Genomic DNA, 12,688 nt, shown 5'->3' with positions numbered 1-12,688 from the left:
AGGTCCTCCTGAGACGGGAGTGTCAAACTCAACCACACAGGGAGCCAAAATCCAAAACACACTTTATGTCACGGGTCGAACAGGATAAACATTTAATGAACTCTCGAACACTACATTTTAAAACAGCAACTTTTTAACATAACTATAAACTAGATATACAGATATACTGTGATAATGCTAGTGTGAATACTGGAAGCTGAATTTGGCCGCTGAAGATACTGAAATTGATAGATAAAAACACTGAAGTTGATAGTCAGCTAAAACATTAGCTAAAGGACAAATCAGCCTAAAACAAAACTCCAAAACAGCTTAAAAATGCCAAAATAGTCCAAAAAAATAGCAGAACGACATTTTTTTAAAAAGTGACATTTTAACATAATTATGAATAATAAAAAGTCAGGAATATTATTCCAGAACAAATCAACTTAAACCTTAAACAACTTTCAATATTTTACTCTCCATAAAAATATTTTTTATCCAAATTATACAAGTTAGAAATGAGCTCAAGATAGGACTGGGAGATATGGGAATTTGAAGTTCCTCTCACTCTGAGAAGTTCTGAAAAAACTCATTAGCTTTAACACCAGAACTTCAGCTCTAGTGTTTACATTCGTTTGATTCGTTTGAACAGTTTTTGTAATGAACACAATTTAAGAGGATCTGGAGAAAAACAGATTATTTTAATATGCAGAACTGCACAGCAGTAAAGTGATTACATAATCCCAGAGAATCAGCTGATTCTCTGTGGAGAAAAGCAGCTTTTCACACCGATGCGCTTCCCAACATCATGTGTAGCAGAACTTTGAGGATGGAAGAACTGTGGAGAACATTTTCAGGATTTTCTGTTCAATGATCCAAACATCCGTGATGTTTAGGCTGAAGTTCGACAGAAAGTTGACCAAAAGGAACTTGTTTAAAGTGATAAACACCATTTCTTTCTGTCCAAATCCTTGTTTTTATCAGTTTTGTTGATTCTCATCTCCTGTTCTAAATAAAAGTGTAAATGATGGTGATTTAATACAAATCATCTAAATGTGTTAGATCTAGTAAAAAGACATTTAAAAGGCATTTAGCTTACCTGTGACCTGAAACTTATTATCTTATATAAAGTCAAATAAAAATGCATGAATTAAACATGTAAAGTTCTATTTCTCTGAGTATTAGCAGTACTGTACATGACTGAAGCTCCACTCTCTATCACCTTTTGTACCTGATCTAAACAACAATCACTGACTGATCGGCTCCTAGAACAAAGGTTGGTGAGAGCCCGAGAAAGGAAGGATGTTAAACTACTGAGGGAAGAACACATGTTGTAAAATCTGTAAACTGAACTAAATAAACTATCACCGGCTGGAGAATTTTTCGGTTCTTTTTACTTAAATATTGCATTGATGTGTTTTTAAATCACAGAAAACCAATTCAGGAAAACCTAATCGGACGTTCTTAAAAATGTATAAACTTATCTAAACATTTAAAACATTCACATAAGTGTTTATCTACTCTTGTTTAGGTTTATGTAAACAAAAAAACTGCAAATGTATAAATTCATAAAGTTGATGTTTCTGTTTATTTACAGTCATTTCACAAAAGTCAAATTGAAAGCGTCCAGCTCTGAAGCAGGACGCCGCTCTGGTCCTCTGAACCGTTAATCCAATCAGAAACAAAAGCATCTTCTCACTGACGGAGTGAAAACTTCCTCTCAGCTCAGCTCTGACTGTAAACTGTGGCTACGCCTGAGCTACAACTAATTTAAAGCAACATCAAACACCACCATCAGCAAACGGCGCTCAATAAAAGCTCCTGCATCATCATGAATAACGCTGTTCTGCTTTGTTTGCTCAGTTAATTCCTCCTTTCGCTCCCAAACGAAGCGGCGATTGTTCTGGAAGCTGTTAAACGCTCATTATTGGTTTGCAATAGAGCTGCTTTGAGCGGAGGCCCGACACGGCCTGACAGACGGCGCCAAGTGCCGAGGTCAAAGGCTAATTAAGCACAGAGGAACCTTTGCTCCCGTATTGTTAACCGATCTGTCCTCAGCGAGGACGACCGCCGCGGAGGCGGGACGCTAAATCTCCACTCCTGCTCCCAAAACGGCCCGTCAGTCCATCTCGGGGCGTCCTGACGTGATCCATGGAAGAGTTATGGATATGCAATAATGAGGCCGGCCGATCAATGCCTCCATCATTACATTTAAACAACAGATTCATCGCTCGCTGACGGGGAAAGAAAAATGCCAAAGCAAAGGACACAGGAAGAGCGAAATCTATTGCTATGGAAAGCAGGAAGCCGGCTGCGGCGCTGAAGCGGCCAAACGTGTTCAAGCGAGGCGTTTCAGAGAAACGCCGGGGCGACATCATCCGTCAGCGCACGCCACGCCTGCAGGTGCAAACGGCGAGCTGAGCACCGCAGAATAAATCAAACTCTTTTAGGACATCTGAATCCAGGCAGGAGTTTATGAAGATGTGTCAAAGTCACGGCCCAGGGGCCGGATCCGGCCCTCCGGTTGATTCTATCGGCCCTTCAGATCATTTGATTTTATTGTTATTAATGACCCGATGTTATCTTGGGCTCATCTCTAACTTGTATAATTTTGACAAAATATATTTTTATGGAGAGTAAAATATTGAAAGTTATTTAAGGTTTAAGTTGATTTATTCCAGAATAATATTCCTGCATTTTTATTATTCAGAATTATGTTAAAAAGTTACAGTTTTAAAGTTTTAAAAATTATCATTCTGCTAGCTGATTGGACTATTTTAGCATTTAATAAGATGTTTTAGGATATTTGGGAGTTTAGCTAATATTTCAGCTACATGCTAGCTGTTTTGGCTAACCTAAGTTGTTGGGGTTTTTTTGTTTGTTTTTAGGCTAATTTGGCATTTAGCTAATAGTTTAGCTGGCTATCAACTTCAGTGTTTTCAGCTATCAGTTTCAGCATCTTCAGCAGCCAAATTCAGCTCACAGCATTCACACTAGTATTATCACAGGTAATGCTAAATATGTAGTTCATTATTAGGATAAGGATAATTCATCTTTGGTATGGATAGAAAAGGGACCACTATTCAGTCACCTGAAAATACTCAAGTTTAGTACGTAGTCGATTTACAGGCTAAATTCAATAAAGAAAAAGTCATCTCCAGTTAAAAGGACATGAAACATTCAGAACCAAAAGTGTTGGAGAGTTCTGTTTCAGTATTCGGTCCCAGCGTATGGAATAAACTGGACAAGGGAATTAAAGATACAAAAACAACTGCTGCTTTTAAAAGTGTTATTAGGACGGAGATGTTAAACAAATATTAGAGAAAATATGCAGAAAAATAATTTTATAAAACTTGTGTAGTTACTGCCACTGGACCTAGTGTTGGTAAAAAGAATCAAAGGAGGGTTTGTGTAGACAAGTGTTTATGTAAATGTGTATGTATTTTTGTTTATATGTAATATTTATGTAAATTATCATCATTGTCCTTGTATGAGAGATTTGATTTAATTTTGTTGATTTAGAAATAGGGGCAGATGATATAAGTTTACTTCTTTCTGCTCCTTTTTAACTGTTTTATGTTTATTTAGTATTATTTTGTTTTGTTACTAAATGAAATAAAATGTAATAAAAAATATGTATCTGATCTAGTCCTTGTTTATGAAGGTTTCCATCTGTTTCAACATACAAATGTTCAAATTTCTAATAAATAATTTTTTTAATAAAAAATTTTATTTTTCTTTGATTTTCAATAATTGTATTTAAATAAAAACGCTTTTTAATTTCTGTATTTATGGATTTTTCTCATTTTAAATTAACGTTTTTATTGAGGAAAATCTGGTAATCAAGCAATAACTTTATGTCCTGATTGACGTTAATAATATATTTTATTTAAATTTGAACAATTCATCTGCGGCTCTTCGTGTTCGACTCTGACTTGGCGGCCTCACGCTGCCAGAGCGAGAGGCGGGAAGAGGAATCGCCGCGGCGCCTCAGAGGACATAAACCACACCGCCGGCCGTTTAATGTCTCCACAGCCCCAGGCCCGTCTTAATGGCGGTGTTGTACAGCACATTACCGCCGCGCCGGCGCCCACAGCAGACCATTACGCCGGTATTTAGCCCGTCCACAAACGCCGGGGGCCACGGGAGCACTTAGCAGCTCCGGCGAGAGCGACCTGACAGCAGAGGGGTAATCAAAGAGCAGACGTTCACCGAGACGCTCTCATCCGAGGACGCTCTTTAGTCACACATCAGGACCGGCGAAGAACCAACAATCTGGAAGACGTTTCATCATTTATTCCTCCTCAAAGTCAGCGACGCTCGTTCACCCACAATGAAGACAGGATCCAGACCTGAGAGGGGTTCTGGTCGGGTCTGGTCTTCAGGATCCAGACCTGAGAGGGGGTTCTGGTCAGGTCTGGTCTTCAGGATCCACACCTGAGAGGGGGTTCTGGTCAGAGAGGGTTCTGGTCAGGTCTGGTCTTCAGGATCCAGACCTGAGAGGGGGTTCTGGTCAGGTCTGGTCTTCAGGATCCAGACCTGAGAGGGGGTTCTGGTCAGAGGGGTTCTGGTCGGGTCTGGTCTTCAGGATCCAGACCTGAGAGGGGGTTCTGGTCAGGTCTGGTCTTCAGGATCCACACCTAAGAGGGGGTTCTGGTCAGAGGGGTTCTGGTCAGAGAGGGTTCTGGTCAGGTCTGGTCTTCAGGATCCAGACCTAAGAGGGGGTTCTGGTCAGAGGGGTTCTGGTCAGAGAGGGTTCTGGTCGGGTCTGGTCTTCAGGATCCAGACCTAAGAGGGGGTTCTGGTCAGAGGGGTTCTGGTCAGAGGGGTTCTGGTCGGGTCTGGTCTTCAGGATCCAGACCTGAGAGGGGGTTCTGGTCAGAGGGGTTCTGGTCAGAGGGGTTCTGGTCAGAGAGGGTTCTGGTCAGAGAGGGTTCTGGTCGGGTCTGGTCTTCAGGAGTCACCTGGTTAATCAAAGGGGGGGCGGAGTGTTTTCAGACCACGGTCCGCTTTAATGTCAGACATTATCTTCATGGACCGGCCCGATTGAAGATGAGGGGATTCCTTAACTGTTGAGGTTCATCTTTATCCTCTAAAATATTTGCAGCTGCTTCAAACTTAATCGATCCTGGACTAAAATGTTGAGATCAACCTGAATCTGATCTGTTTAGAGTGAATGATTGTTAAATTCTCACTTTAGTGATTCTGCTTTCTGATCTTTTGTTTTTCGTCCGTACGCTTTTTGGTACATAAAAACTAGAAACACTTTCAACAATTTCTAAAATCTTGGTATCAAAACGTTCAGCTCGTTAAGGACATTATCGGTTGTATTTTTGGTTTGCTTAAATTTTACGATTTTTAAGATTTTACGCAATTTAAGCAATTTTTTTCAGTACAATTGAAATGAATGGGGATTCCTGCAATTTATGCACTTAAAAACTTTCAGCATGTTCAGGAAATTCATGCTTTTACATTTGGATTGTTAAACTTTACACTAATATTGAAACTTAATGAAATTGTACATTTTTTTTTTTTTTTTTTTACAATTTTTCGCAATTTTTCCTTTTTTTAACAAAATTCATCAAATTTTTTGTTCACTTTGAAATCTCTGAGATATTGGGATCAAAATGTTCAGCATGATAAGGACATCAATAATCCTCTTTTGAAGGCTAGTTATGAGTCTAGATTATAGTTTAGCAACATGCTAACATATTTGGATGATGTAGCATATAAGGTGTTTTTTTGGACTATTCTAGAGTTTAGTTTTTATTTTAACACCATGCTAATGTCTGTGGCTAATTTGGCATTTACTAAAGTTTTTTTGGGCTAATTCTGAGTTAAGCTAGTATCTTAGCAATGAGCTAGCTATTTTGGCATATACGGAAGATTTTTAAGATAATTAGGAGTTAAGCTAGTATTTTAGCAGTGTGCTATTTTTTTTTTGCCTAATTTAGCACCTACTAAGGATTTTTGAAGTTTTTGGAGCTAAGCTAACATTTTAGCAAAATACTCACTTTATTTTTTTATTTTTATTTTTATTTTGCTAATTTTGCATCTACTGAAGTTTAGGTATAATTCTTTATACTTTTTCATACTTAGTTTGTACTTTTTATGCATTTTTTCTTTTTTTTGTATTTTTTAAGAAAAAACTTTCTTCAGAATCAGATAAAAATATATTTAAAAAAGATCATAAAAAATGTAGATCACGTTTTTGTCCCTGCGGCCCGGTACCAACTGTGCCATGGACCGGTACCGGTCTGCAGTCCGCTGTATTAATACGTAATGCACTATTTGCCTTTCCATCATTAATCGTACACTCATCTCCAGAACAGAAACCTGAAACCTTAAAGATCTGCAACATTTTGCTGCAGAGAAAAAGTTTTCTTAAGAACTGAAACTCGAACTGTAAATAACAAAACAGGAAAAATACTTTTTTGTCTCAGTTTCCTAAAGTTTTTTATCTCCAAGTCTAAAAATGAACTTGCGGCCTCACTGAGACCCAGAATTCAGAGGTTTCTGCCGTCCGTCTAAGTGGTTTCATGGAGTCGTCCCGAGTTTGCTGCCTGATCGTCTCCATGACGACCTGCAGTCCATCCTCACAGCTGAACACAAAGGAAAGACGACTGTTTCTTCGGGTGATGGATCGACTCTCAGGTGAGGGACGTCCGGACACGTCACTGGATGAAGTCTGACCGCTACATGACACAAACGGTTCGGGGGGGGGGGGTCACCTGCTTTCAGGTTCCATAAATCCAAAAGAGTTTTGGCATCTCGGAGATGAAGGGGGCGAGGAAAAGTGATGAGGGAGCAGCAGAAAGTATTTTACGCACGAAACAAAGAAGCTCAGCGAGGCCGACCCCCCAGGCCTATTTCTCAGAGGCGGGGAGCCTGAAACGACAGACTTTATACGCAGTAACTCACTGGGCTGTACAGTAGAGTACAAGGCGGAGCGGGAAAATCAATAGAATATCATCTAGAAAGATAGTAATGGATTTCTAACATAATGGGCTCACACGGGTCCATCGATTAGCAGGATTAACATCTGCAATCCCTCAACCCTCACATTTGCATTTAAATGACTGAACGTTCTGCGCTGACACCAATATAACCAAACGGCGAAGGCTCGGCGGCGCCACCCCACCGCCGCTCCACCTCACATTCATCTGCTCCTCAGACACAAAAGTTGAGAAACTTTCAGCTGTTGTGAATTTAAAGTCCAGACAAGGACAAAAGTGAACAGAACATAAAGAGCCAGAATCCGGCGGCGTCCGTGGGCCCAACGCCGCCATAAGTCTTTCACCGGAGCCCCCCCGGGTCCGACCCCGGTGAGGTGTTTGTGGAGAAACAGGGCGAGTGTCTCTGTGTGTGTACAGGCGTGGGGGGGTTGATGGACTGCACTGTCGCCTCCCGCGCAGCGATTTACAGCGGCGGGCTGCTGACGAGCGCGCGGCAGTAAACAGGCCTGCCGGGGGCGTATTTCACAGCGAGCTGGCTTTTATGAAGAACACCGGGACGGCTCTGCCCACAGCTCCGCCCGGACCGCCGTGACGGATGGAGAAAGACGCATGACAAGCTTCATCATTGTTTGTAAATCTTAACTGTTCCCGCTCACTAACTCCAGAAGGCAATTTTGCGGAGACAGCGGCCCTACGAGGGGGGGGCGCGGAGGAGGAGGAGGGAAAGGGGAAAGGACGACGCGGCTCTGCTGAAGGTTATTTGGATCTCTATATTTGGCCAAATGATTAGCCTTTTCCTGGGAGGGAGATAAATCTGACAGCGCCGTGCTTGGCAGGAGGGGGGGCGCTTGGAGCCCACGCCACTTCCTGTTTATGGGTTGGATCAGAGGATCGCAGTGGAAAGCAGGTGACGGCTCCAGCTGGAATTACATAATTCTGAAGGAACCTTTGGATGAACGGATGTTTCAGCTCCAGAACGTCAGAAGTTCTCAGACGTTAAAGACCAGCGCTCATGGAAACGGAGTTTTGGTTAGTGCTGTTTGAATTATCAGTTTGAATTTCCAGAAACGATTTGATTCAGATCTTATTCTATTTTTCAAATCAATTAAATTTTGAGTTTACACATTTATACACAGTGGTTTAGAAATACATTAATAATCTAATATATGTCTTGAATTTATTTATATTAAAATAATGAGATTGTTAATAGTATACAATGTTATGACGAGCTGAAATATTAACTAAACTCAAAAATAGCCTAAAAAAAATGAAAAAAATGCTAAATTGGCCAAAATAGCATGTAGCTGAAATATTGGCTAAAGACCAAAATAGCCCCAAAAACCTTAATAAATGGCAAAATACTCCATAAAGCTAACAGAATGTCATTCTAACTTTCATCTTTACTACACTCTGACTCTATAGTATAAAGTAACAACTAATCGACTTAAATTAGTCGTCGACTATTTTAATAGACAATTAGTCGTCGATTGGTCGACAACTGAATCTGATCCAGTTCACTTACTGTAAATATATTATTGAAATACGGAGATTGTTAATATCACCCAGAGTTACATGGATTCTCTAAAGGAGAAGTTCTAACTAAAATGTTCAGATCATTAACATTGGAAACATTGTTCTGCTTCTCCTGGAGGACGTTTCAGTTTGGCCACTAGGTGGCGATCACGCTTTAGCGTAAACACCTTATTCCAGAAGAAGAAGAAATTACAAAAAAAAGATGTTTCAGACCATAAATGGTTACTTTAGAAATATTTAATTAAATGAGTTTACAAAGTTCAAATAAGGATGTTCATTTAGTCAGTAAAGTATATTTCTGTCGACCGAGCGTTAGCATTAGCCCTCCTATGGGAAATTCTATTAAACATTAGAATCAAGCTAGTGTACTTTAGATTTATGTGCTAAATCAATTCATATTTTTTATGAATCGATTATTGATCTGTTAAGCTTAAATCAAATCAAATTGATAAATTGAATTTATAAACCCAGCTGTAGTTTTGGAGTTCTGTTTTCTCATGATGGAGGACACGCATAAAGAAAATTGAGCTGAAAATTTCATTTCTTAGTATTGTATTTGTGATGCAGAAAATATGCTGGGCGGGGCCACAAAGACTACAACTAAATTAAAATGATCTGTTAAAATTAACAGCATGGAGCAATGTGTAAAGTAAAAAGACACTGAAGTGGGGGGGGGGGGGGGGGGGGGGGCATTGCTCAACCAGGTAACTTTATTAAAAAGCACATTATCTACAGGGGATCCGCTCATTTGCATTAGTTAAAATGAAGTATTTTTTAGAGTTTTTTAAGAACACTTAAACTCAGATTTACAACCAAATGCACAAAGAAAATAAAACATACAACAGAGTCTGCTGCTTCTTGGCCCACATCAGTCTATACTCAAGATCCACATTTTTCAAGAACTTGAAGATAAAACACCAAACGTCTTTCTTTTTCACAGTTAATTATCAATCTGTAGTTTAATAAAAAAAATAAAAATAATAAAAAAACACACCTCACAGTGTGCCAACGCTTCACACACAGGTTTGTTCTCCCAGATTTCCAGTCTGTTCCAGCTGATGTCTTCATCACAATTCTTTAATATTTCCATCAGCAGACACAGGCCGGATCCGGCCCTCCAGATCATTTTATTTTACTGTTATTAATGATGTTATCTTGAGCTCATTTATAACTTGTATAATTTTGACAAAATATATTTTTATGGAGAGTAAAATATTGAAAGTTATTTAAGGTTTAAGTTGATTTATTCTGGAATAATATTCCTGCCTTTTTATTAGTCATAATTATGTTAAAAAGTTACAGTTTTAAAGTTTTAAAATTAGCATTCTGCTAGCTTTATAGACTAAATTGGCATTTACTAAGATTTTTTAGGCTGTTTTGGAGTTTAGCTAATATTTCAGCTGCATGCTAGCTGTTTTGGCTAATTTAGGCATTTTTTGTACGTTTTTTGGAATATTTTTAAGTTTAGTTATTTTTTTCAGCTACATGCTAGCTGTTTTAGCCAGTTTTTTTAGGCTAATTTGGCATCCAGCTAATATTTTAGCTGGCTATCAGCTTCAATGTTTTAACTATCAATTTCACCATCTTCAGCGGCCAAATTCAGCTTCCAACAGTCACACTAGCATTATCACAGGTAATGCTATATATCTATTTCATAATTATGTTAAGAAATTATGGTTGTAAAGTTTTAAAATGTAGTTTTAGAGTGTTCACTAAATATTTATCCTGTTCGGTCGTGACCTCAGGCGTGTTTTGGATTTTGGCCTCCCATACGATTGAGTTTGACACTCCTGCTCTAAATCTATTTATTCAATCATCTGCTAACGCTGATGAAACTGATGCTAACTCTGACCATAACTCCAGCATTTTAATCTCTGACTTTTGAAGACAAACTGGTCAAAGTCCCCCCCCCCCCAGGACATAATTACTGTGATCAAAAAATGAAATGTGGGAAACACAGAAGCCGACAGTGGAGTTTGTTTCTCAGGTGTGGGGGCCTGAGAGGAACCGTGACGTAGGACCACCCGCCGACAGCATTGTCATCATGTAATGGAGCGTGTCAATTCTCAGCAGGGGTGGGGGGGTCCGACGCGGGACCCTCACGGGAAAGGAACAGGTGAAAGTCATAAACAAACAGCCGTACCGAGGAGATGGGGAGTGTTTCTGATGCAGGCGGGGTCGCAGGATGCTAACCAAGAGATTGATATTATTTTACATTCTGAGAGGAAATCTGTTGTAATAGTTAGAGATGCTGATAATACATTTTTAAAAATTACGCTGTTTCAACAGCTGTTCATTAGGGGGCGCTGTTATCTGGATGGAACCCTGAGCAGGACAGAAGAATCAAGAAGAAAAGCATCTGGACCTACGAAACACCTGACTGTCCTGCTCCTGCAGCTCCTCCTTTACCCAGCATGCATTTCCAAACTTCAGCTGCAGGAGAACAGAGATGCTCCTCCTCAGGAGGACCAGAGTTCTCCTGTTTGGTCCAAACCAGAGTTCTCGATCTCCAGAGTGAACTTCAGGTGAACTTTCACACCTCCTGAGCCTAAGAGAACCATCCGAGGAAACCAAACCAGGACAAGAGAATCTGGCTACAGAGAAAAAATATGGCGCCCTAAAATTAATAGCCGGAAGTCCCTCCCCCTGCCGGAGCCGGCCACAATAAAAACATTGTTTCAAGCTTTCAACCTTTTTCCCCTTTTTTCTCTCTCTTATCGACCCTTTTGCCTTTTTTTTCTCTGTGACAGAGAAAAAAAACAGCCTTTAGTGGCTCTGATCGTCTGATTTACGGAGAAAAAAACACATATTCACATTCAAAGGCGTAAAAGCTGATTGTTCTGAAAAGGTTTTAAAATATCATTTTGAAAGAGTTTTCTAAAGTTTAGGAAATTCCTGCTTACGCAACTGGCTAAAAGTTACGATTTCCGCTTCCGGCTGCAGATCAATTCTGACGCCGTCTTGTAGGAGATCCTTCGTGTGAGGATCCAGCAACAGATTTCAGTTCATCACCAAAGATCTCAAAGACAGAAAATGAAACAGGAGACGTTTCTATCAGAACTGTTTTTTCCAACAGTTTTTAACAATAATCAAACATTGGCTACTTCAACAAATCACCCAGATTTAAGTATTTTTATGAGGAACATTGTAGGGATGAGTTCAAACCAACCCAGCTGCAGCAGAACGGACGCTTTCTGTAGGTCACATTCATGAGGAAACGCGATGCAAACATCTCAGAAATATCAATCCTTTATCTGCTATCCCATAATAACCATGAGGTGTCTCTAATCTGAACAAAGACATTCCTAAAACTGCATTTAAACTTCAGCTGAGCTGACGGTTCTACCCATGTCTTCATGTCGCTACATGCATCCTCCGCTCTGCAGAGTCTGCTGCACACATTAGATGCTGCACATGATCTGATAGACCCATACTCTCTGGTAGTGGGGGCATAAAGCCCCAGCAGCCCCCGTCTGCAGCAGCAGCAGCACTGTGCCCAGATTCATCTGAGATTGGAGAGTGCCAGAAACCAACTGCAGCAGAAATGAGAGATGCTATCTGCTGTGAAACCTCCGAAGAGAACAGTTCTTCTGGACTCATTAGAGAACCGTGCAACATTACAGATCAGGAATCAGTGGGAGCCATACAGCCGGGGGGAAACTTTCCCTTTCTGAAAGCAAATGGTCAGTTTTCTCCTTTCTGGTATGGTAAATGGTAAATGGTAAATGGCGTATACCGTAGCGTTTCACTTCCTTCCTTGAAGGTCAAAGTGCTTCACAAACTCATTCACACACTGATGGAGGCTCCGCTGCTGAACACCGGCGCCAACCTTCCACCAGAGGCAATGTGGGGTTCACTGTCTCGCCCACGGACACATGGGCGGACAAGGCGGGAATCGAACCTGCAATCTTCCAATCAGAGGTCGACCGCCCTACCACTGCACCACACGTGACTAACACTGAGGGCTGCTCCTCTTATAAGTGTTTTACACTGTAAATAAAAGTAGGAGAGGAACAACGAGGTTTTAAAGATGAAACCTCAGAGTCATGTGGCTGATATGACGATACATATGTGGGCGATATGACGATACATATGTGGGCGATATGACGATACATATGTGGGCGATATGACGATACATATCGTGTGGGCGATATGACGATACATATCGTGTGGGCAATATGACGATACATATCGTGTGGGCGATATGACAATTAATATCG

General features: G+C 40.4%; 1 protein-coding gene and 1 long non-coding RNA gene across 3 annotated transcripts in view; one reads left to right on the top strand and one right to left on the bottom strand.

Moving 5' to 3' along the window:
* dmrt1 (doublesex and mab-3 related transcription factor 1) overlaps positions 1 to 12,688 on the bottom strand; it is a 37,814-nt gene that overhangs the window by 11,884 nt on the left and 13,242 nt on the right. The gene's annotated exons all lie outside the window — the stretch shown is intronic.
* LOC118599112 lies at positions 4,456 to 5,500 on the top strand. Its single transcript, XR_004948403.1, has 2 exons — positions 4,456 to 4,597; positions 4,641 to 5,500. It is a non-coding gene; the product is annotated as an uncharacterized LOC118599112 (long non-coding RNA).

Source organism: Oryzias melastigma, linkage group LG9 (assembly GCF_002922805.2).
Source record: "Oryzias melastigma strain HK-1 linkage group LG9, ASM292280v2, whole genome shotgun sequence".
Lineage (NCBI taxonomy): Eukaryota > Metazoa > Chordata > Actinopteri > Beloniformes > Adrianichthyidae > Oryzias > Oryzias melastigma.
This window is presented reverse-complemented; position numbering and strand designations above follow the sequence as displayed.